Source organism: Panthera uncia, chromosome B4, assembly GCF_023721935.1.
Source record: "Panthera uncia isolate 11264 chromosome B4, Puncia_PCG_1.0, whole genome shotgun sequence".
Lineage (NCBI taxonomy): Eukaryota > Metazoa > Chordata > Mammalia > Carnivora > Felidae > Panthera > Panthera uncia.
The window spans coordinates 131,794,065-131,820,615 of NC_064809.1; the positions used below are offsets into that span (position 1 = coordinate 131,794,065).

The window sequence follows — 26,551 nt, forward strand, 5'->3', positions numbered from 1 at the left end:
TCCCCTGCAGGGCTCCTCAATGCTCCCTGCCCTGAACCAGCCCACAGACCACAGGTACTATCTTTTGCATAAAGAAAGCAAACTCACCACTCATCAATGATGATGCTTGTTTCTTTCAGTTAAAAAGCATAATTAATTTACTATATTGCATCCAGAGGAGAAAGATTCCGTCATGGTATACTTGGGTCTTGAAGAAAGGACATTAAAGAGTTTGTTTTGTATGTATGTATGTATGTATGTATGTATGTATGTATTTCAGCGGTTCTCAAAGTGTAGTCCTTGGACCAGCAGCATCCAAGCATCACCTTGGAACTTGTCACAAATGAAAATTTTGGGATTCCGGGAAGACGCTGGGGTAGGCAGGACCAGGAATCTGTCTCCCTACCTGGTCGACAACTGAACTGGCCAAATCTGTCTGATAGAACTATTTTGGAACTCTGGTGTCTGTTGTAGGCGTGCAACTTTCAGGGGAAGACTTGGGTGGTAAACTGCAGCTAATTTTGGTCAGTTCCAGCTCCTGGCACAGTGGCATCCATCTCCCGTTCACAGCCAAGCTCCAGGCAGCTGTGCACACGATCCTGGAGCAGCTTGCACACAGCCTGGGGGAGCCAGGGTGGGCAAAAAGAACCCCATCCTCCAAGTATCAGTGTATTGGGGGGAATCTCTGTTCTGACTCATTATTGCTCCAGATCACAGAGGTGCAGATGGAGGTGGCCAACCACGCTGTACCTCCCCCTGACTGTTGTAAGCCCCTCCCCCTCAGGCTGAAGGGACTTCTAGGAGATTTAAAAGGCTGGCATCCTCTCCTCACCATTTTTTGCTTTTTTCCCTTCTGGGAGCTAGACATTAAAGAGTAGGATGTTAAAAGAACAGCTATATACTTGGGTGCAATTAGAAAGCGACCCATGTGTTCCCACGGAAAGGCTTAGTAAAAGACCTGAGAAGGCTTGAGTGACACCTCAAGCTGATCCCAGACACAGAAACAACATACAACAATTGAAAACAAACAAACAAACAAACAAAACCAAAACAATTAACAACCTCCCAAAGAGCAAAGTTTGGGGAAGGGGGAAATATGATTTTCAGAGTGATCACATTATTAAATTCAAATTTCCAGTGTTCAACAAAGAAATCACAAGACATACATAGAGACAGGAAAGTACAGTCTATTTGAAGGAAATAAATTAAACAACAGAGACCTTCCCTGAAAAAGACCTAACGGCAAGTACACCAACGACTTTAAAAGAACTGTCTTAAAAATGCTCAAAGAAAGAGAAAGTTAAGAACACAATGTGTGAACAAATAAAAATAGCAGTAAAGAAGTAAAGAAAACCGGGGCGCCTGGGTGGCGCAGTCGGTTGAGCGTCCGACTTCAGCCAGGTCACGATCTCGCGGTCCGTGAGTTCGAGCCCCGCGTCAGGCTCTGGGCTGAGTTCGAGCCCCGCGTCAGGCTCTGGGCTGATGGCTCGGAGCCTGGAGCCTGTTTCCGATTCTGTGTCTCCCTCTCTCTCTGCCCCTCCCCCGTTCATGCTCTGTCTCTCTCTGTCCCAAAAATAAATAAAAAACGTTGAAAAAAAATTTTTTTTAAAAAAAAGAAGTAAAGAAAACCTAAAAAGATACCAAAAGAAATTCTTAAAGCTGAAAAGTGTAACTGGAATTTAAAAATTCACTAGAGGGATTCAAATGCAGACTGGAGCAGGCAGGAGAAAGAATCAGTGAACTTGAAGATAGGACGATGGAAATGATGGAGTCTGAGAAACAGGAGGGAAAAAAAAAGAAAAAAAAAAAGACTGAAGAAAAGTGAACAGAGCCTAAGGGAAACCATTAAGTAGACCAACATAGGCAGTGAGGGAGTCCCTGAAAGAGAAGAGAGTGGAAGGGGCAGAGACAATTTTGGAATGGCTGAACACTTCCTAACTCTGATGAAAGACATAAATATAAACATCCAAGAAGCTCAATGAACTCCAAGAAAGACGAACTCAGAGACCTACAGTGAGACACATTACAATCAAACTTTCAAAAGCCAAAGAGAGACTCTTGGGAGAAGTAAACCATCACAAGCAATCCTCTCTGTATGACTACTTGCAGATTCCTTATCAGAAACTTTGGAGACTGCAAACAGTGGGCTGATACATTCAAAAATCTAAAGAAAAAAAAAAAACTATCAACCAAGAATCCTATATCTGGCAATGCTGTCCTTCAATAATGTAAGAGAAATTAAGACACTGCCAAATAAACAAAAACTGAGGGAGCTGATGGCCGCTAGACCTGCTCTGCAAGATATACTCCAGGGAGCCCTGCAGGGTGAAGCTGTACAGAGGAATAAAAAGCTTAATAAAGGTAAACACACTGGCAATTATAAATACAGGTGCTATAGGAGCAATGGCTTGTAACTGCACTTTTTGTTTTTCTACATGATTTAAGAGACTAATACAGCTAAAGAAAAAAAAAAACCCAATTAGTGTAAAAGCTAGTACTACTGTTAACTTTGGTTTGTGACTGCAAATCTTGTTTTCTACATAATTTAAGAGAACAATACATTTAAAAACTTATTAGTTTATGTTTTGGGGCACACAATGTATAAAGATGTAACTGGGGGACATCAACAACAGAAAGGACTGGAGCTGCAGAGGGGCAGAGTTTTTGCATGTTATGGAAATTAAACTGGCAAAAAAATAGCTATTAAATATATAGGAAAGGAAATGACAAAGGAATGTAAATTTTCCACCATTAAAAAACATCAACAACACAGAAAAAGACAGTAATGCAGGAAATGAGGGACACAAAAACCATAAGACATCTAGAAACAAAATAGCAAAATGACAGAAGGGGCTCATTATCATAATTACTTTAAATGTAAATGGATTAAACTTTCCAATCAAAAAACAGAGACTGGCAGAATGGATATAAACTTATGATTCAACTATATGCTATGCATAAGAGTCTTACTTTAGATACAAAGACAAAATTGACAAAGTAAAAGGATGGAGATACTCCATGCAAGTAGTAACCAAATGAGTGGAGTGGTATCCTATTATCAGACAAAACAGACTTGATGGATAGAAAAACCAGACAGAAGAAAGAAAATAGAGGACTTAACCTTATAAAGCAACCAGTCTAACAGACATACACAGAACATACTACCCAACAACCAAACACACATTCTTTCAGTGCACACAGGACACCTTCCAGGACAGACCACATGTCAGGCCACAAGGTAAGTCTCAACAAATTTAAAAAGATATCATACAAAGTATCTTCTCTGAGCACAAAGAAGTTCGAAATGAGTAACCAAAGGAAAACTGGGAAATTTAAAAAACTGTGGAAATTAACATACTTTTAAACAAAAAGTGGATCAAAAAAGAAATCACAAGGGAAATAAAAAATACTTAGAGACGAATAAAAATAAAACCACAACATATTAAAACTTTTGGGATTCAGCAGAAGTGGTGTTAAGGGGGAAATTTATAGCTATAAACACTTACATTAAAAATAAGATCTCAAAGCAACTATCTACCTTTATAACTTAAGGAACTACAGAAAGAAGAACAAACTAAACCCAAAACTAGCAGAAGGAAGGAAATAAAAAGGATTAGAATGGAGATAAATGAAACAGAGATCAACAGCAGAGAAAAATCAGTGAATCCAAAAGTTGGTTCTTTGCAACACTCAACAAAATCAACAAACCTTTAGTTAAATGGACTAAGAAAGAGATAGGAGACTCAAATTACTAGAATCAGAAATGAAAATGGGGGCGATATTATTGATTCTACAGAAATGAAAAGGATTATAAAACAGTACTATAAGCAACTGTATGCCAATAAATTGAATAACCTAGAAGAAATGGACCGATTTGCAGAAACACAAAACCTACCAAGATTAAATCACAAATAAAATACCTGCATACACATGTAACTAGTAAGGAGATTGAATCAGTAGTAAAAAATCTCCCCCCCAAAAGAAAAGCCCTGGACCTGATGGCTTCACTGGTGAATTCCACCAAACCTTTGAACTATTTCAACACTGAACTATTTGAACTAATACCAATTCTTGTGAAACTTTCCCCCCAAACTAGAGGAGGGAACATTTTCAGAATTATTCCAAGGCCAGCATTACCTGATACCAAAGTCAGACAAAGACATTATATATATAAACAACAATAACAACACAAAAAACAACAAATATCCTTTATGAATATGATATAAGAATCCTCAATCTAAAATACTAGCAAACAGAATTTAGCAGCATATTAAAAGGATTATATGCATGACCAAGTGGGACTTAGTCCTGGAATGCAAGGCTGGTTCAACATAAGAAAACTGTTTGTTGTAGATGTTATGACCTAATATGTAGAAAACAAACACTAGAGTCCACAAGAAACCTGCTAGAATAAATGAATTCAGCAATGTAGAAAGATACAAAATCAATACACAAAATATCAGTTGCATTTCTATACACAAACTGAATAACCTGAAAAAAATTACACACACTTTTGATTTTCAATAGCATCAACAGAATATTTAGGAATTAACTAAAGAAGTGAAAGACTTGTACAATGAAAATTATAAAACATTGTTAAAAAAATTAAAGAAGAGATGAATAAATGGAAATCCATCCATTTTCATGGATTAGACGACTTCATATTTAATTAAAGCGTCAATACTACCCAACGTGATCTGCATATTCAAAAAAAATCCCATTTTTTTTTTTTTAAAGAAATACCTATCCTGAAATTCATTTGGACTCTCAAGGGACCACAAATTGCTAAAATAATCTTGGACAAGAAGATAACTGGAAGACTCCTACTTCCTGATTTCAAAACTTACTACAAAGCTACAGTAATCAACAGTGTGGTCCAGGCATAAAGACAGGGATACAGACCAAGACAACAGAGCAGAAAGCCCTGAAATAAACTCTGGCATATAGAGTCAAATGATTTTTGACAAGGGTGCCAATACCATCCAGTGAGGAAAAAAGGACAGTCTTTTCAACAAATGGTGCCAGGAAAACTAGATATCCACATGCAGCAGAATGAAGTTGGACCCTTACCTAACACTATATTAAAATCTTAACTTAAAATGGGCTAAGAACTTAAATGTAAAACCAAAACAATAGAACTCTTAGAAGAAAACATAGGGCAAATGCTTCATGACATCGGGTTTGTCAGTGATCTGTGGTTTATGACACCCAAGGCCCATATAACAAAAGAAAAAAAAAATTGGACTTCATGAAAATTAAAAAAAATTTGTGCATTAAAAGACACCATCACCAGAGTAAGAATGGTGATTTACACAATGGGAGAAAATATTTGCAAATCATATACCGAATAAAGCATTAAAATTCAGAATATACAGAGAATGCCTAAAACTCAATGGCAACAAAACCACCTATTTCAAAAATGGGCAGAGGCCCTGAACAGACAGTTCTCAAGGCAACATACAAATGGCCAATGAGCACACGAAAAGATGTTCAACATCACTCATCAATAGGAAAATGCAAATAGTAAGATGTCACCTCATACCCATCAGAATAACTACTATAAAAAAAAAAAAAAAAACCAACCCAAGGGCACCTGGGTGGCTCAGTTGGTTGATCGTCTCTTGATTTCAATCAACTCAGGTCACGACCCCAGGGTCATGGGATCGAGCACCATGTAGGGCTCTGTGCAGTACACGGAGCCTGCTTAGGATTCTCTCATTCTCTCTCCCTCTCTCTCTCCCCCTCTGCCTCTCTCTCAAATGAAAACCATACAAAACAAAACAAAACCCCAAAACCAACAAGTGTGGCAAGGATAGGAAGGATGTGGAGAAAAGTAGAACCCTTGGGCACTGCTGGTGTGAACGTAAAAGGAATAGCTACTGCGGAAAACAGTATGGCAATTCCTCAAAACACTCAAAACAGAATTATCGGGGCACCTGGGTGGTGCATCTGGTTAAGCGTCTGACTCTAGATCTCGGCTCAGGCCATGATCTCACAATTTGTGAGTCTGAGTCCCTCATCGGGCTCTGTGCTGGTGATGTGGAACCTGCATGGGATTCTGTCTCTCCTTCTCTCTGCCCCTCCCTGGCCTGTACTCGTGTGCGCGTGCTCTCTCTCGAAGTAAACTTAAAAAAATAAAAAATACAAGTAGAATTACTGTATGATCCTACAATTCCACTTTTGGGCATACAGACTCAGAAGTGAAAGCAGGGTCTCAAAGACATTTGTACACCCGTGTTCACAGTGGCTCTACTCACAATAGCTAAGATGTGGAAGCGACTCAAGTGCCCACTGACAGATGAGCGGATAGGTAAAATGTGGTGTATACACACAACAGAGTATCATCCCGCCTTAAAAAGGAAGGAATTCTGATGCCCTGTTACAACAGAGAAACCCTGAGGACACCATCCTCAGTGAATTGCACCCGTCAGAAAAAGACACATACTGTATGACTCTACTTACATGAGGCAGCCAGAACAGTTAAGATCATAGACACAGAAAGCATAATGGTAGCTGCCATGATCTGGGGATAGGGAGGAGAGAATGGGAGTTAGTGTTTAATGGGCACAGAGTTTCAGTTTTGCAAGATGAAGAGTTCCAGAGAAGGAAAAGGAAAAAGAAATGTAAATTCTCAAGGCCCATCTCAGTCTGTGCCGTGACAAGTGTCCACGCAGTTCTGACGTGCAGTACAATGTGAGAACCCTTGGTCCAATTTCAACTCTCCAACTTTTTAGCCGAGGAAAACAAAGACCCAGAGACGTGCAAGAACTGGCTGAGCTAGGATTTCAGGTGTCCTGGGGGCCATTTAGTGCTTCCCTCACTATACTTCTGTCCCCTACTGACCAATACCAATGTAGATTATGGGGGGGGGTGATAGGCAGAACTACGCCCCAAAATGTCAAAGATGTCCAACCTCATTCCCAGAACCTGCCACCTTACATGGCAAAGGGACTCTGTAGATGTGACTCGGTCAAGGACGCTGGGATGGGCAAGAGCATGCTGGAGTCTCCAGGTGGCCCCAATCTAGTCATGGGCCCACTCAAGCAAAGGAGCCCTCCCAGAGGTAGTGAGAGTTGAGGGTTTTCGGGAGATGCCAACGCTGCTGGTTTCAAAGATGGAAGAAGGGGCCATGAGCCAAGAACGGGGGCGGGGGGGGGGGGGCGGCCTTAGAAGCCGGGTGAGACATGCAAACAAATGCTTCCTTAGAGCCTCGAGGAAGAACAGAGCCCTGCCGGCACCTAGTGTCACCGAGTGTGAGCCTCGTGAGACCTGTGCGGGCCCTGAGACCTACAGAACTGTAAGATGACAAGTCTGTGCTTCCAGCCCCCAAATTTACAGTAATGTGCTACAGCAGGGATAGGAGACTAGGACGTGGGGATTTCCTGTGAAAATCTCACAAGAAGGAAGTGACTCTTCATTTTCCTTTTACGTTCTTCAATGTAACCGATTTCTCCCTCATGGCAACACCCACAACTTTCCTCGCTCTTTATTAGACAAATTCTGGCGTCATCAGTGACACTGGACCTGGAAGGGACGCTGGCTCTGTCATCAGTGCCCTTGTTTCTGGTTTAAGAAACAGGCAAAGTGGCCAGAAGTACCAGCACTTCAAATTGCAGCCCTTTTTCTTCTGAACCCCAAGCTCGACACTCTTTATACCACATGGCCTTCCAGTCCCCTTCATCCACTCAACTCTCCAACCTTTGAAAAGTACTTCCTGCATGCCAGGTGCCAAACACAGAACAGAAAGACCTCTCTCTACAGCGTCTTCAGTTTCCATCCCATACCCCAAATCAATACCCAGGCTAATACCATTTCCAACTGGATTTTTATTTGCCTTTTACTTAAAGAAGCTGTTTACACTATCATTCTCCTACAATGCAAATAATACAATAAAGTCACTGCACAGCTAAATGTCCTTTGTTTTGGACTATACTGTTGTTACAAATTTGGGGATATTCATTCCTAGGGGAGGTTGAGGCCACACAATACTGCTCTCCACACAAGTGAGATACACAGTGGGGCTTCAATCATCATTTCTAAACCAAGGAATGCTTTTTTTTTTTTTTTTTTAATGTTTATTTGTTTTGAGAGAGAGAGAGAGAGAGACAGAGAGAGAATCCTAAGCAGGCTCCGTGTTGTCAGTACAGAGCCTGACCTGGGGCTCGATCCCATGAATTGTGAGATCATGACCTAAGCTGAAATCAAGAGTCAGAGACTCAACCGAGAGCCACCCAGGCACCCCAAGTCAAGGTATGTTTTTTTCCTTTCAGTGTTCGTTTATCTTTGAGAGACAGTGAGACACAGAATCTGAAGCAGGCTCCAGGCTCTGAGCTGTCAGCACAGAGCCCAACGAGGGGCTCGAATCCACAAACCATGAGATCCTGACCCGAGCCAAAGTCAAACACTTAACCAATTGAGCCACCCAGGTGCCCCTCAAGGTAGGTTTTCAAACAAACAACAGCCCAATCTTTCCAACGGCAAAATTTTCATTTATTATTGAAGAGAATGGGGCGCCTGGGTGGCTCAGTCGGTTGAGGGTCCGACTTCGGCTTGTGTCATGACCTCACGGTTTGTGAGTTTGAGCCCCGTGTCGGGCTCTTGTGCTGACAGCTCGGAGCCTGGAGCCTGCTTTGGGATCTGTGTCTCCCTCCGTCTCTGTTCCTCCCCTGCTCATGCACTGTCTCTGTCTCGCAACAATAAATAAACATTTAGAAAATATGTTTGTTATTGAAGGGAATAAAGGTTATTTTTAAGCAACTCTTGTCATTTCTGATGTTGTTATCTTGGCAAATGGATTGTAAAACGTATCCTTAGTTTTGGGGCACACTTAAACAACAGAAAGTGGCCAAACACCCACCCCGACCCTTTCAGCAGCCCTTCTCGCTGTCCCAGAGGCAGGGCTCACTGACCGGAGGTGGCAAACTGCAGGAGCTGAATCGCTTAAGGGCGGTTTAATCCGTATCTGCCAGGGGCTCTGAGGAAAAGTTTTGCGTGCCTCTTCATTCACAGGAAGCCTCTTTCCTGGGAGATGTAACGGCGACCTGAATACTCGCTCTGTTTAATGAGCATCTCGAAGCAGCCTCAGAGCACCGAAGCATTTGGGTCAGGGCATTATTAGCGCTGGTGATAACCGGTCCCGTTCAAGGTTTGAAGATCACACGTGCCGCCTCTACTGGGCCCGAGATGGCTTTTATCTGCACGCGCTGTTGTGCGTGCTCACGTCATTTACCCACTCCCCTTTGTCCACCTCCCCTCAACCGTGAGACTCACTCTTGTGTCCCCAGGACAGCACGCCGCGGGAACCGTGAATATGAGCCGGCGCAGTGAGCGCGAGGTCTGACGAATTCCAGAGCTTGAGAAAAATGAACGAGGCTACTCTTCAAGAGGAGTTCAACCGCTGATGCTGGTAGCGCTTGGAGAGCGTGGAGCAAGGTGTGTGCTCCTTCTTGGCTGCCGGCAGGGGCTTTTCCCCCCTCTTTTAATGATGCCTTCGAGATCTAGGACACAAGCCTCTGCTGCCGGAGTAATCTACTCTAGCTACGTGGCAGCGACAGGGCCGATACACAAGGAGCTGCCCTTTAGGGCCCTCAAAGCATCTTTCTTTGACGCAACTCTGCATCCTATCAATTTTCTTTCAAGAGCACTTCAAGGTGTCGGCCAAAGCAATCCATATAAAACCTTATATGTTTTGGGTCCTTGCTTCCTCGGAGCCAGATAATCTCCTTATGTTCCCTCACGAAAGCTCACCAGACCAGCTAGAGCATTTTCCTGCTGCTTGCCACGCTCAGACTCCAGAGACGGGCTTGGCGACAGCCTCTGGAACCCACACCATGGCCCAGAGCGCCACCAAGGCTTCAAAGCCAACCCTGGAGGGCCAGGGAGACGCCCAGGTCTTTCCCAGCTCTACAAGACACGCAGCACACGGGCTTGAAAAGTGTGCTTGTGTCCCACAGCTCTTCTAGCAAATGCATCAATTTTAGTAACCGAATCCATTAAATACACCTCTCAGTAAATTGGGATGACACCACCGTAAACGCCAGTCGGTCACATTAGCAGCACTCACTGGCTAAAGGGTGTGTGTACCTGAAAACAAAGTGTCAGGTTTGACCAGCTTTTCAGAAAACATGCGGACAGCCCAATGTCACTATCATCCAGGTGTGGAGCCGCGCAAGGGCCGGTGGAAAAAGAACCTGAGGGTGTCAGCTCTTGTACCGAAGCCAAAGTCAGCACGCCAATGTTATCGTCTGTAAGATGGGGATAACAATATTTGCTTTAACTTCCTCGTAAGGTTCTTATGTGAAGTAACTGTGAAATGTCTTACAAGTTAGAGTTATGTAATTACTAGGACTTATAAAAACATGGAAAACACACCTTCATCTATACCGCGTCATATTTTTGACGGTTACTGATGTCAAAATTAGACCCACCACAGACCAAGTAGAGTCTATTAAGACAAACTAAGTCAAACATTTATTTTTTGAAACACTTCCCTTGCGAATCCTGCCTGAAACAAGCCGACCCTAGGTGGTCCTGAACACCCGCCACACAGTCATACTGTCGCTTCGGGGGGTGCGTATGGTCAGCTTTTCTCTATAAATAATGGCAATTAGTTGTGGTGTTTTGTGCAGCACTTTCGCGATGGAAGGTACTAAGTAAACAAGGAGGGATAAAACTACACACAATCAAGTACAAATTAAACACTTGCGGGAGATCAAGAGCATCTTAACGTAGCCAAAGCAGACACACTGAGCACAACCAGACCGAGGAAAAGTGCCCTGCAGGCTGGTCCCCTGCATCTGCAGATACTTACACCTTCCTGTTACGTGGACAGCAGGCCCAGGCTGCCTGTGCTGGTGTCACGAGCCGCACGCTCCTAGCCACAGTTCTCCCAGCCCACCCCCACCCTTGTTATGCAGCCCCACTCACTCGCGGTGGAATGATCTGGAATAATTTCTCCTGCTGCTTCTGGGTGTCCCTGCCACAAGGGGCTGAGGGCCCGCAGGTGGGAATGCTCCTCCCAACACTTCTAGAGCCTAACGGCTCATCTCTGTCCCCTGGGAGAGTCATCTGCTTCCCACCAAAACCAAGGGAAAAAACATACACACGCACAATCTTCCTTAATCTGATCATTATCTTTCAGGTATAAAAATAATCTAGAAGTTGAAATGATACTTTTAGCCCCCCCCCCCCCACTCCCCTCCCACGTCCCAATCAAAAAGTGGTTCTGCTGCTGGCCCTGAAATTATTAGTTTCTTTGGGAAAGCTTCTCAAACGACATGATAAACCTACAGTAATAAGGGTCTCTGTGGCCGAGTAGGGGTTGAGGGGTGGGTGGTCCTGGAGGTGGAGCAAAACACAAGACAGCATGATCAAGGTCAAAGTCAACATGCAGCTGTTCTAGCAGTCTCCCAGTTACATCCCTGATCCACGAGGACAGTCTGTTCCCTGAATCCCCTTCCTACTGTCTTTGTAGTCACAGATGGATTTATAGTAAAGTTATGCTGCTTTGAATGAGGCCAGAGGGCTTGGGATTAAAGGACTCTTTTCTCTTCATTAACAGTGTCCTTCCTTGTCTTTCTGCACTTCATCTGCCAAACAGAGGAAGCCAGGATTTAGCTACAACCTTGAGCACACGAACAATATATTTAGAGTACACATGCCTTTATACAACAGATATGTTGATTTTACCATTCAGCAAACAAATAAGAAAAGATTAGGTGTAAGATGCAGCTGGGCAAGGAAGGGTGTCTTTTCTCTAGAAGACTCTATCACATACACCTTTTTGGTCGTTGCTGTTTTATAAATCTAGATTTTCACATGGCAGTGTGCCGAAGCAAGGTACACCTGTTTCCCTCCGTCAGACGGGAAGGGAAGTATTGGCTGACAGGTGAAAGTCAGGCTGGTGCTTCTTTACAGAATCACGGAATGCAAGTTATTCTACTGAATATGATGAAAGGATTTTGACTTCCTGATGAGCTCTTCTTGGGACTTTTAATTTGCCTCATTACCGTGTCCATTCTGAGTCAACGGCACAAAACTGCGAAGTCCAGGAACTGGGAACACGGGTTGGAGGAAAGCGAGTAGGAACTGGATCCCTTGGTCCCTAGGGGCTAACTCCTTACCTTCCCTGGAAGGTACCTCACAGGTGTGGTCAAGGGGCCTTGGATCCTCAGGGGACTTCGCTTTGATACTTAAGTTTGCTTAAATGGTGTCAACTTCAGAAATGTAAAAATCCTTCCTTTTTTATTATTCATTCAACACATTTTTATTACATGCCTGTGGGCAAGGCAAAGAGGCCCCCAAACTGAGGACCCAAAGTCAGGGAGTGTCTGCCCTCAGGAAACTTCTAGAAGAACTGGGATGTGTTACGATGTAAACGGGACTCTCCAGCTTAGAGGCAGGATGCCCACCCGGTTAAGGTCGGGAAAGCACTCTTGAGGGGGTGTTGCCTGAGCAGTCTAGCTGTGAAGGAGGAGCAGGAGCTACTGGGGCAAAGAAGGCAGGGAAGGCGTCCACCACAGGGGGAACAAACAGGAACAAGCAGTCAGGGTGTGGGAGGTGCATGTGGTGGAACAGGATTCTGAGGGGGTGGAGCCAGATGAGCAGGAACGTGGGGCCAACGTCACTGCCAGGTTAGGGGTATCATGGAAGTTTGTGTGGGAGGGTGAGGAAATGCATACAAGAGGCTGCACTCAGAGACACTGAAGATAAACCGGTAGGACTTGGTGACAAGCTACAGCCAGGAGTCTGTGAGTCGTGTCTTGGGAGCCCCGGTGCGTGGCGGTGCCTTCGCTTGGTGCGCGAAGTGGAAGGGGAGCCCTTCGGGCATCAGCACAGGAAGATTCTGATGAGCAGAGGACTCTCAGAGCCCCAGCTCTACAAGCGACTTACCTTCAAAACATTCCGTTTACAGAGTAGAATGTTTTGGACCTAGAACAAAATCTTGACTGGAATAACCAGGAATGGGTTTAATTTCAAATGACATTTTCTGGGGTAACTGAAGATAAAGCTAGAAACCCTTTCCGGAACACATTACACTATTTTGAATTAAATTCATAATCTCGGGGCGCCTGGGTGGCGCAGTCGGTTAAGCGTCCGACTTCAGCCAGGTCACGTTCTCGCGGTCCGTGAGTTCGAGCCCTGCGTCGGGCTCTGGGCTGATGGCTCGGAGCCTGGAGCCTGTTTCCGATTCTGTGTCTCCCTCTCTCTCTGCCCCTCCCCCGTTCATGCTCTGTCTCTCTCTGTCCCAAAAATAAATAAAAAACGTTGAAAAAAAAATTAAAAAAAAAAAAATAAATTCATAATCTCTATTGCCTCAGAGTGATGATTCCATTATTAGGAATATTCTTGTAAGATACTAGGTAAAGACTAGGCGTTATCAAAGTGACCCCAAGATAGAACTTAAAAACTTCTAAAAATGAATCTCAGGGCACCTGGGTGGCTCAGTCAGTTAAGCGTCTGACTTGGGCTCAGGTCATGATCTCACAGCTCATGGGTTCGAGCCCTGCGTCGGGCTCTCCATTGACAGTTCAGCCTGGAGCCTGCTTCGGATTCTGTGTCTCCCTCTCTCTCACTGTACCTCTGGGACTTGTGCTCTCTCTCAAAAATAAATAAATAAACATTAAAAAAAAAAAAGAAGAACGTGTAATAGAAAACATTACAAAAAAGTAAATCTCTGCTGGGAAGCTTTTTTTCTTTATCATTTTCTTGTTTATTTTAAAGTGGAGGGGAGAAAAAGAATGCAGTGAAAGACATGTTCCAGTTAGTTAGCTGACATCTCCTATATTTGCCTTCCTTGCATTCAGTGGGGAATGTCGTTTCCTGCCTCAAATACTGGCGTCTAAAAAGAGATGAAAACATGAAATGAGAAAAAAGGAGAGAAAGCCAGGTTGGAAAAAGACCTTCCTTGAGAAAGGAAACCAACCCCTGGCCCTGCCTCTCACCAGCCAGATGAGCATGGCCCAGTTAATCTATTTAAACCTCGATTCTCTCAACAGTAAATAGGGGATAAAATCCCACTGGGAAAAAAGGAAGGAGGTGGAGAATCTTTTAAGAAAACTGGTGAATGAGGTGGGGGTGGGGGCATCTGGGTGGCTCAGTCTGTTAAGTGTCTGACTCTTGGTTTCAGCTCAGGTCATGATCGTGCAGCTTGTGGAATTGAGCCCCACATCGGCTCCATGCTGACAGCATGGAGCCTGCTTCGGATTCTGTCTCTCTATGCCCCTCCCCCATTCGTTCGTTTTTTCTCTCTCTCTCTCTCCCTCTCAAAATAAATAAATAAACTTAAAAAAAAAAAGAAATAAAACTGATGAGAAGGAAAAAAACTCAAACCATATAAAACTCTAAATGTGTTTGACAATGAGGGAAGAGTGTTTTGTAAATGACATGTAAGGTATTCCTAAGACACCCTGCATAAAAACAGAAGGAAAAAGTTCCAGCAGTGATCCCAAAGGGAATGGACAGCCATTCCAGAACAACCAGAGCCCCCCCTGGGCTTATCTGCAAGGCCACGGGAAGCTGGAGATGGACAGCAGCACAGACTTCCAGGAAGATCTGGCTTTTAAAACAATCCACCACTGGGGCGCCTGGGTGGCTCAGTCGGTTAAGCGTCCGACTTCAGCTCAGGTCATGATCTCGTGGGTCTGTGGGCCCCAGCCCCGTGTCAGGCTCTGTGCTGACAGCTTGGAGCCTGGAGCCTGGAGCCTGCTTCCGATTCTGTGTCTCCCTCTCTCTGCCCCTCCCCTGCTCATGCCTCTGTCTCTCTCTCTCTCTTTCTCTCAAAAGTAAATAAACATTAAAAAAAATTTTTTGACACAATCCACCACTAGCAATTAAACACAGCTATTACTACTTATGTGTGCTTGTTTTGAATATTTATCTTTTCACTGGAACATTTTTAACAGATCAGGAACAGTATTTACCCCCTCTCAATTATATGTCTTCATATAAACACTTCACGGATGACAGTGGTCTCTGAACACATACAGGTCCTAGTAACCATTTCTACCAGGGTGCCCGCAAAGCTGAAACAGTTTATAACGATCACATATGGAATGAACTTCAACTGTTGATGAGGTGGGTGCAGATACTGACTACCTGTTGTAGGTTTTAAATGTTCTAGAATTCCCTCTCCTGGACTTAGAGTCTTTAGGTTCAGCAATAATAAAGGTATAAAGGCAAGACAAAGCAATATAAGCGATTTCCCTAACAAAATGCATCCACTTGCCAAATTTAAGTTAAAACCAATCTCTATCCCCCCACTTTCTGGAATATTAAACTGTGAAAAAAATGTTAGCTTAATCGTTTTTCTTTTGCACAAAACGTACAGTTATGTTAGTATACATTCTTCATAACTCCACCTATCAAAAACTCCACACAGGTTTCGCTAAGGATGAGGTTTCTTTAGGCTAACCAGACCTTGGTTTTCTCCAGTTTGTCATTTTATCCTACACATAGTTTACATTTTAGCTTACCTACAAGTACATACACTCCATTAAAATAATTCTAATCAGAGGGCATCTTTTATAGCTGGGGAAGAAAGCTGTGGCTTTGATAAAACGTTATACATTTTGTTGAGGGGGATTTTTAAATATTACAAATAAAAGAGATTTGTGCCCTTTAGGAAGTTAGAAAGGAGGGGCTTGGGTCAGGGAGGTTTTTTAAAGCAGTAATTAGCATGTTTGCTCCCAGTGGCAGCTGAGAACCTGAGAAAAGGCTGCACCCAGCAGGAGCAGGAGCCCCGGCAGCCCAGGGAGAAGAAAGAGAATAGCCTTTTCTTGAAGTATAGAGATAAATGCTTATGGACAGAGTTGAAAACATTGAACTTAAAGTTGCACAAGACTACTTACTAGCGTAATTTTATTTTCCCCTTTGCTCAAACGGTGGATTGGGTTTAAGGAGTAATAATTGCCTTTTGTGTTTAGCAAGGCATCTTTTTAAAGAAACTGCCTGCCAGGAAAGGGACTCTCTGTATAATCCTCCTCCTCTCCATGGCTCATCCCAGGAGTTGAGTCTATGCTTCCAGAAAACCAATTACAGGGAGCCGCTCATTCACAAGACGCTCGCATCTAACTGTTGACGATTTTGGTAACAGAAATGACAAACGTGCTGCCACCACAGGCCTCCTTTAACAGGACTCTGAATCTGCCCAGTCTACACAGGAGCTTCAATCTGCAAAGTTCCCAACCCTTGGAGGCCTTCTTCGGTATTTTTACTGCCTCTTGTCCCACTTGGCTTGTTTTATCCTTTCCTGCCGGATCTGCCTCCACCTCACCATCCCTCTCACCCACGCATCTGTCTTGTCTGCGAAGCCACCCCACTCCCGAAGTGGCTGGTTCCTCAAGGGCAAGGCCAGCCTGAAAATGGACAGAGGAGGCACCTTCATCCAGAAAAAAGGCAGAAAGGAACCTGAGAAAACTAGGATGTCTTGGGTGTATTTAAACTAGTGCCAGTGTAACTCTCCACAGGGCTGCTGGTCCCCACACCCTAAAGCCAGGTGCCAGATCCCAACAACCCTCTCTGAGGGCTTTATGGGGCCACTTGATGAAGCGACAATGTGTGAGACACCTCACTTCAGGTCCAAAGCCTCATGCCCTCCTTCCCAGAAACCTTGCTCTGGAAGGAAAAATTGGTACGAACCTGGCATGGAAACTGTAACCAAAACTGGTTGGCTGGCTTATGATGTAGCTTTCGTGAACTAGCTCAAACACACGGGAGTGTTCAGAGTTGATTTTGGCCCGTCACCTGAAGCACGTGCTAACAATGCAGACTATGGCCATGACCCAGAAGGACTGAAGGCGCACCATCATCCCAGGTGTTTCTTATCCCCAAGAAAGTTTAAGAACTATTGGCTCAGTCCATCTTCACGGATATGTACGTATATTTTCTTCCTGATTTTCTACTTTAGAAGCTTAATCCCAGAATGGGAGATACTCAGCAAAAGGCCAATCTTAACTTCAAAAGAGGAAGAAAATGGAAACTCAGATGTAATATGACTAAGATTAGAAATATTGACTAAATTCAACAATTACCTCTTCCACCTCCAAGCTTTTTTTTTAATTCTGTTTTTAATGTTTATTTTATTTTGAGGGAGACAGAGAGAGCATGCAGGGGAGGGGAAGAGGGAGAGGAGAGAGAGAATCCTAAGCAGGCTTCATGCTGTCAGCACAGAGCCTGATACAGGGCTTGATCTCATGAACTGTAAGATCGGAGTCAAAACCAAGAGTCAGACACTTAACTGACTGGGCCACCCAGGTGCCCCCACCTCCAATATTTAAATGACAATTGACTGTTATGGCCAATCTCATTTTATTTATTTATTTATTTATTTATTTTTTTTCTTTTTTAACGTTTTATTTATTTTTGAGACAGAGACAGAGCATGAACGGGGGAGGGGCAGAGAGAGAGGGAGACACAGAATTGGAAGCAGGCTCCAGGCCCTGAGCCATCGGCCCAGAGCCCGACGCGGGGCTTGAACTCACGGACCGCGAGATAGTGACCTGAGCCGAAGTCAGACGCTTAACCGACTGAGCCACCCAGGCGCCCCTCATTTTATTCCTTAAAACAACCTGATAGGGTGGTCCAGTTATTATCTCCGTTTTTACTGGGTAAAAAATTAGGTGGGGAGAGGCTAAAGGACTTGTCTACCATTACAATTTTGCAAGCAGCCAATCCTTATGAATAATTCAAGAATAGAATGAGACCTACAAGAGTCTGTAATCATTACCCCTTGCCAACAATCTCTTCTGGGGTCTTCAAAGACCTTTTCTGTTGGACAAATGCAAGAGTCCCTTTTTCTCTGGGCAGCCTGGTCAGTGCACAGTGGTTATGTGATAAAAAGGTGGCTCCATCATGTGGGTTCTCTTTCATGAGTAAGATTACAAGGGCAACAAATACATGATGGTGTTGGCAAAATTACTGAAACTGTTTGAAAATATATCAATGACTACGGCGCTTCAGAATTCCCAAGTCAAATTAAAGAGCTAAAGGCAACAACTGGTATTTGCTCGTGGTCTCAGAGCCTTTGAGGGCCCAAGGGGTGTGTGTGTGTGTGTGTGTGTGTGTGTGTGTGTGTGTGTGTGTGTGTACGCGCGTGTATCATTTCCTGGGGTTCCCTAGAGTTAATCTGGAAGCTAATTCTGAATGTGATCTTCTAAAACTCACCAACAAAATCTTGTTGGCATATTCACAGTAAATGGAATTCTCTTTTTTCCAAAGGAGGGGGAGGGATGCGTCTGGGAGAATGGAATTTCCTTGCTGGAGAGATTAATACCCCTGGAAGTGATTCACTTTACCGAAGAAAGGTGTCTAAGTCCCTGTAAAGCCTAGCCCTGCCAGGAGGCGAAGCTGAAGCAACAGCAGTTTACAAAGACACCTACCACAGCCCTATAGCCACCTTGCACAGTGCTTCTCCATCTCTACCGTGGGTGCTCAGCACACAACCCTGGTCTGACATGTCACAGTGGAGAGAAAGTCTCTTGGACAGTACCTGGCCCACAGTGAGTGTGCTAACTACTAATGACCATTTACGACCACCTGTGACGGATAAGGGGCAGGAGCACGTGGAGAGAGCCAGGTGAAGGGGTTGCTCGAAGTAGAGAATGAAGAGTGGTCCTGGTGGACTGTGGGTGTCAGAGGGCATGGGAGCAGGGCTTGGGAAAGCAGGGAGGTGTGGCTCTTAATATGTGCCTATTTCTCCCTCCGCTCACTCCTCAAATCCCCCAAGTCACTCTGACCTATTGGCACGAGCCTTCCTGACTCAAGTCAGGTGCGGCTTCTTGGTGCCTGCACAGACCCCACGCTCTCACTGCACTTTTCATAAGCGCTGATCTAAGCGAAGCTAGAGCTGCTCTTAGCCACAAGAAACCATCCATCAAAATTCCTTAGTTCTGAAAGGGTCGTACTTCCCTTGGATGGCTAAGAGGCACCTCAGACTCACCACGAACATAGTACACCTTTTGATTTCCCCACCAAACCGGTTCCTCCTCCAGGCTTTCCAGCGTCAAGAAACGGCATCGTGTCCGCCCCATTGTTCTGTGCCAGTCCTGCTCACACAGGCCACAGGAATTAGCTCCTGCCCACCTCTCCAACTTCATTACCCTCTCTCTGTATCCAGTACTGCCTCACCATACTGCCTTTTCTGTTTCTCCAATCCACCAAGCTCGGTTTCCCCCTACAGCCTCTGTATGCTCTGTCTACAGTGCCCTCTGATCTCATTATATAATGAGTGGCTCGTTATACCACTCCCACCTCAGCCTGTCAGGGAAATTTACCTGGACCCCCATCTGAAGCAGCTACCCAGTCACTGTCTATAACATCATCTCATTTTAAATATGTGCACTGATTTGTTCCTGGCACAGAACAGATGCCAACTAATACTGGCTGAATGGACAAGTGTAAGGTGCCAGTAAACGGGGGCTGGAAGCCTGCAGGGCATGGCTATGCTTGGGTTTTAGAAACATCGCCGCAGAGTGGGAGGCCTGGGTGGCTCAGCTGGTTAAGCACCCGACTCTTAATTTTGGCTCAGGTCATGCATGATCTTATACTTCACTGAGTTCAAGTCCCATGACTCTTGGTTTGGGCTCAGGTCATATTCTCACAGTTTGTGAGTTCAAGCCCTGCGTCGGGCTCTGTGTTGCACGGACGGTGCAGAGCCTGCTTAGGATTCTCTCTCCGTCCCTCCTCCCCTACTCTCTCTCTCTCTCTCTCTCTCTCAAAAATAAACAAACATTTAAAAACATAAGATAAAGTAAGTACTTTAAATGGCATCCAAAGGCCCACCTCCTACCACCAAACATCTGTTGCTTGTTACAGGTCTCTTAGGACAGCCAGCTAGACACAGGTTCACCCTGCCCTGATCAGCCATGTGTCAGGCACTATGGTCGGTTCAGTCAGGAAAAGTCATGATACATGGTGCTGAGTGGCACAACAGGTATGACGGGAGTGCTGGGGACTTGCTGCCTGGAGGACCAGGTGACAGGTGAGCTGGTTTTTTAAATGTGCTTTTCAAGAACAACAACAGTGGATTAAAATGCCCAGGCCTGCTGGGAGGTGCGAAGTCTCGTGTCTGCAAACACAGTGTTTTTGAGGGGCTGCTTTTTCAAAGCACTAATATATTTTGATTTCTTCCAGAGGGAACTCTACCTAGAAACAGGCAAAGAGAACCAACTGGCCAACTATCCTACTGCTTAACGAACCATCATCCCACCAACTCAGCTTTTTTCAACAACAGCAGCAAATACAACTTACAAGCACACCAAAGGCCTACACCTGACACCCGGCTCAACCAAGATTTAAACTTCACAGAGACAGTTTTCCAAGCCTGGAGCCACCTGGCATCTCTGTGGAGCCAGCTACCATGAGTACGCCTGCGAGTGAAATGAACAAAGACGTTTTACTAGAAACTCTGCCACAGGCTGTGCAGTGAAACACGTAAGAAATGAAACGCCTCCAAAACTGATGTCACTGCAGCTGGGTCCCTCTCCCATCCTGAAGTTTGTTCTTTCAGACGGAAACGCGCCGTTGTGTTGACCTTGGTCTCACGCATCTGCTTGTGTGGCAGTTCTTCAGTTCTATTCTCTTAAGGCACATTTGACAGCAGTCTGCTGGCAACATATTCAAATTAAGTGTCAGCTCGTAAGCACAGTGGCCAAAATCACCCCACCGTACCTGGCTTACTGGGACAGGGTCATCCAGGGCTGACTTTCCTCTTCAGCTTAATTCTACCCAAGAAGCTTACTGATAGGGACATGCCTCCACTAAAAGGACACGTGAGGACACTTTCCAGGCCGGACACCAGCTCACAGTACTTGCTTCCTTTAAAACTACCTCGACGCCAAAGCTTCTAGGAATAGTTTAGTGTCCACCAACGAAGCTGCCTGATCTCCAACGAAGTTAATTGTACCAACAGTCCTCGGTCACCGTCCTATTTATAGATGAGAAAACTTTATCTAGGTGCTCTCCTAAATGCCTCCTTTAGGTGGCCCTCCTGAAGAAAGGGTTTCCATGGGTCCCCATTTCCCAGGTAACTGAAGTTATTCAGACTGGGGAAATGGTGCACACAAAAATGACAAACTGAGGAGAAACATTAAAAGTAATAGGGGACGACTGCAATATCACTAATCCAAGAAATAAAATTTAAAGGAAAAAATTAAAAATTTAAAAATACCCAATGTTGTTTGCCTCATAGTAAAATGTGGGCTCTCCTGTATCTGTGGATGATCACAGCTCAATACGATCCTTTTTGGTTAAACCGCAAGATAATGCCTAGCAAAACGCTTAAAATATTCACACTTTTTGACTTAGCAGCTTAACATCTGGAGGTTTTCCCTCACATAAAACTCCATGAATAGAAATGTTTACCGCCACATAAGAAATAGTAAATAAACTGGAATCCTCAGTGTCTAACAGTGCAGGAATACTTGGCTAAATTACATTTATACACGTATTAAAACAAAATACCCTAAGTTACTATGCAAGCTAAAATTACAAAATTAAGTGAAAAAAGCCACACAGCTTTGTATCTATAGTTAATGGCAGAGCCTCTCTGGGTCTGGATCCTGGACTCAGTTTTGTCCAGGAGCACAAGGAGGCCCACCTCGGAGGGCTGCTGTGAGGTTTAAATGTGATAATTCACGCACAGCGCTTGGAAAGCACTCCATCCGTGTCAACAATTGTTACTACACTATTATTATATCTAGTAAAACAGGCACATGGACAAAATCTGGAAAAGTGGCAAATCTACTGGGCTGTCAGGATTTTGCCTTTCTTTTACCTACTGTTCCATTAGTTTTACGATATGAATAACACTGTTACTATTTACGCTTATGTAGAGAACATGTAATTCTGTCATAGAAGGTAGTTTGCCCTTTTATGACTCAGGAGTTAAGACGGAGCTTCCAGCCTGTGGACGTACCCAGCGCCCCCCGCAGAGCTCGTGTGGCCAGTCTGCTAAACCTGTTCTTCTTTAGTCCTTTCTCAGCTTTCCTGTTGCTTCCTAAATTTAGTCCTTTCTTGGCTTTCCTGTTTGCTTCCTGTGAGTGGAACTTCTCAGACCCTCCAAAAATAAGTGTCCGTGCATAGTGACAACCTGAACCTCATGAACCCTGAACCCATGTGACCTCAAAGTAAAGTGCTTGCACTTTGTCTCATCTCAGTTCAGCACATACAGGCCTTCAGCTACACCCTGGAACTCTGAGAAAATGGGGTGTTACACTGTGCACAATAGAGTCTTTTCCAGGCCCCCAAAAGTAATGTTTCATATCAGCTCTTTCTCACTATAATTAAATGCAATTTGGTATTCCACTGTGTTGTCAATAATGTCAATGTCTTGGAAAATTATTAGAAAGCCAAAAATAGCAAATTACCTCTTCTGTGCCCCCTCCCACCCCTAATCATATTGTAGCAATAATTAAAATGATAGCTTAATTTCTTTGATGGCTTTTCAGAGAATTCTCTAATGAAGGATTTTTTTTTTTTTTTTTAATGACACAGATCTCATGATTTCCTATTTCTTCCCACTTTCTTGCAACGTGGATTAAGTTTACTGGTTTTACACATATCCAAAAAGCTAAATAAAAACCAGCCAGTCCTGAGGAGAAAGTACCGTCCTGGAGACCCGGAGCACGGTCGCCCCGAACACGCAGACTCGGCTGAGCTTTCACGCCTAGTGTTCCCTCCTGCCCACAACACGTTAGCTGCCAAACGAGGGTCTCCCTTCTCTTCCTCATCCCCTCTTTGCTGCTACTGGGGTCTTACCCACCCCCTCCGCTGACCCGCTCGCTTGGATGGGAAGCCTCAGCATCATTCCTCACTTTCCTTTACCTGCCACACCTAGTTGGTTTTGGATTCTATCGACTTTAAATTCCAAAGTGATCGTCGTTATCTATCCGCTCCTTCCGATTCCCTTCTCTGCCACTTCTTCGGCCCGTGTCATCTCTGTGTAGACTAATGCCACAGCCCTTCAACCAGAGACCTGCCTCTTCATCTCTCCCTGCGTCTCTCCTGAGTTGCCCTCATAAGACCAAACCCAATCGTGTGATGTTACACACTCAGAAACTGCTAGTGGTTTCGCACTGCCCTTAAGTCACAGGCTCAATCCTCAGACTACAGTACAGCCCTCTGCAGTCTTCATAGACTATACGTGTTACCTTTTGGGGGGGGCGGGTGGTGGAGTGTGATGGTTCTGAATCATTCTGTGAATTCTTTATTATTCTGGATCTCTAGGTGCTGACCCATCAAAAATGTTTATTTAAAAAATAATTTTAAGTGTGCCCGGGTGGCTCAGTCGGTTGAGCATCCGACTTCGGCTCAGGTCACGATCTCACGGTTTGTGAGCTCGAGCCCCGCGTCGGGCTCTGTGCTGACAGCTCGGGGCCTGGATCCTGCTTCGGATTCTGTGTCTCCCTCTCTCTCTCTGACCCTCCCCCACTCGCACTCTCTGTCTCTCAAAAATAAATTAAAAACTGTTAAAAAATTAAAAAAAAATAACTTTACTACTGGGTAGACTCTTTACTTTGGCCTTAGGTAATCACTATCGAAAAATTGCCAACTCACAAAAAAGAACATTAATGCTCTTATTTAATGGACAAGGCAGATTTTATTCCCTTCTTTCCATCTCCTCTCCTTTGAATAATCTAATTCCTGAGAATGTCCGCGTGGGCTGCTGCCATATCAGAAGACACTAACCAATACAGCACCTGAAATGCCACACGCCCTGCTCTCCCCAAACAAGAGTAAAAATGAAAAGAAAATGCTTGTTTCACATGCAGGGCAGCCTCCCTTCCTGGAAGAAGCACTGACGGCCCACGGACGACGGCCCACGGACGACAGCTCCCGGGGTGAGCCCACAGGAACGCACCTTCACGAGAGCACGAGAAGGCCACTCTAGGGCAGACACCGGCCCACAGCCTCGCCAAACATTACTCCGTGCACCTTCCCAAGGGTCACGCGTGCTCCTGACAACCGTCTTCGCAGCAGGCGCTCTCAGTCTCCATGTTTTATAGATGAAGAAGGGGAAGCACACGAGCTAAGTAAGTGCCTTGAGCAAGTGACTGGCGAGGAAATGCCAAGTCCCGGATTCACACGAGGCAACAGGACTCCAGGGCTCTCACGGACCGCCACCTCCCGGCCACTGGGCGGAACGGCAAAGGCACAAAGGCGAGGAGGATCTCTGAGGGTACCACTAGGCTGACTGGATTTTCCCTTATCAGACTTCTTTTCAATAGGAAGATGGGAAGACACCGGCCTGCAGCTGGAGGCCTTCGGGTCCTACAAAACTGGCCTTGGCCTGGGGCAAGGGGCGGAGGACAGTATGGAACGAAGGAAGCCCCACGTCCTGGAAAATCCAAGCTCTCGCGCGGGGAAGCGTGTGGCACGATGCGTGAATCACATCGCCCTTCCTGACAGAGGCCGGGAGCCCTCCTGCCAAGTGCCGTTTCCCACACACCAGTGTGGGACCTGGGGCCAAGGCTCCCCGACGCCGAGGAGGGAGTGAGGGGCGCTTCCAGCGCTCAAACTTCAGAGCTGTACCGGTTTTCTAGAGGGACCCAGACAGCTGCTGACGTGAAACGAATGCCTACCTCTGCGTGCCATCTCATCACCTCAGCTCTTTTAACACATCAGCAGTAACCAGTTCAACGGCTCAGGGATGACTTATTTGGCCTAGTATGGAGTCACCTGTCGATGTTCTTGTTTATGGTCCTTTACCTTTGGCATTTAGTCTATTCCTTATAGCTTTTATTTTATAATCAGGTGTAAAGTTTCTCTCATTATCCCTCCACCTCTAAAAGAAACAGATTTTAGGAAACTTCTTTCAATCTGTCACAATGTATTCTGTAACACAATATAAGCAACAAAATTCAAAACTGCAAATTTCATGACGCTCCTTAGAATTGAGAAAAACCAAATCCTGAAAGAAAGGTAACCTTTCTCTGGAGGTTAGTGTCAAGGTCATCACAGGTCGTGTTGAGAAAAACAGGTAATAAGATAATCACACAACTCTGTTATCTGCTGAAAGTCACAGGAATAGAGAGATGCACGAACCCCGGTGCCGGAATGGGTGATACAGACAGGCTGGGACAGAGGTGTGATTTGTGGCAACAATGACGAAGTGACAGCCAGAGAGATGGGACCAGAGAGGAAGGCAGTGTAAGGAAGCCAGGGCAGGGGGTAGGGAGGGGTCCAGGGGAGGGACCGTCACCGTGGGGCATGCGTGTCCAGTGAGTCAAGAGCAGAGACCAGGAGCCTAGTGGGAAACCTTCAGCAGGACCTGGGCAGCCTCCATGGGTGGGTGACAGTCCATTACTCACTCAGGGAACACAAACGGAAATTCAGGGAGCATAGGACAACGCCTTTATTTCACACATAACCAGAGAGGCAAACTGACCTGTTTTTGATCATTTAACATGCAGTTACGTTTTCATAATGTAATAGATATATTAATACTTTTACACTTGTGAAATTATGTTGTCACAATTTAAAAATTAAGGAGAATATTAGCCTGTTAGAGATGGTGGAAGGATCTATTTAAAGTTATATTAAAAATAAACTTTAGGGGCGCCTGGCTGGCTCAGTCAGAAGAGCATTCAGCTCTTGATCTTGGGGTCATGAGTTCGAGCCACACGTTGGGTGTAGAGATTACTTAGGTAAAACTTAAAAAAAAAGAAAAAACAAAACTTTAAATGGAATCTTTAATACATTGATTTAAAAAAAAATATTAACCCCAATCTAGTTAATACACACTGTGGGGTAAAAACTTTTTAAATTCCCATGGAGGTTGTTAAGAATCTGTTTGGAAGGGGAGTGGTCAGCCGGGGCAGGGCGGGGGGGGGGGGGGTGGAGGGGAAAGGAGGGAACAAGCAGGCCAGCTCTTCCCCAGAGCAGGGCACACCAGGGATCCCTGTCTGCTGCCACAACCCTGAACCCTGAAGGCCTTCACGTTCTAAAAGTATCAAACACCGTTTCTGTACACCGAGTTATGCGTATGTCTGTTTCGAGACAACTGCCTCTGTCACAACATTGTGTCAGATCAGAGGTCACTGTGGGCTCACATATACAATCGGACCAAGGTAAATAAACAGAGGTAAGAGTCAGACAAAACCAGAGGACTGTGCAGAAATGAACGGATTAAGTCCCACACTCAGAAAAGGAAGGAGAGCAAAGGCCATCTGCTTGAACAGGAATGTTCTAGTTTTCAGCAATTTTCACAGTGTGACACTTACAGGGAGGGAACTGCTGTCTCTCGAGGACTTCATATTATTTTGTTATAATATTATGCCTGTCAAAACACCTGATAAATACACAGGCCAAAATGGATCTCTAATGAAATAGATGTGGCCTTATCTCAACATGATAGGATGCTTGTTAAGCGCACTGCAATTGAACGCATCTGCTAAAACCTAAGACAAAACTAGACTCAAAGTGGCCTTGACAAATTGAAACAGCATCTATCAAATTAAATAAGAGAAGGCAAGTTAGTGTAATTTTAATTTGTTCTCAAGTACATAAGGAAAAGGAGAATAAAAACCGGGCAAATAAAACAGAAAAAGAGCCTGTAGTCATAGTGGAACATCGG

The 26,551-nt window shown here is 44.8% G+C and overlaps 1 protein-coding gene across 5 annotated transcripts in view; it reads right to left on the minus strand.

Moving 5' to 3' along the window:
* TCF20 (transcription factor 20) overlaps positions 1-26,551 on the minus strand; it is a 58,027-nt gene that overhangs the window by 18,049 nt on the left and 13,427 nt on the right. The window lies entirely within an intron of this gene.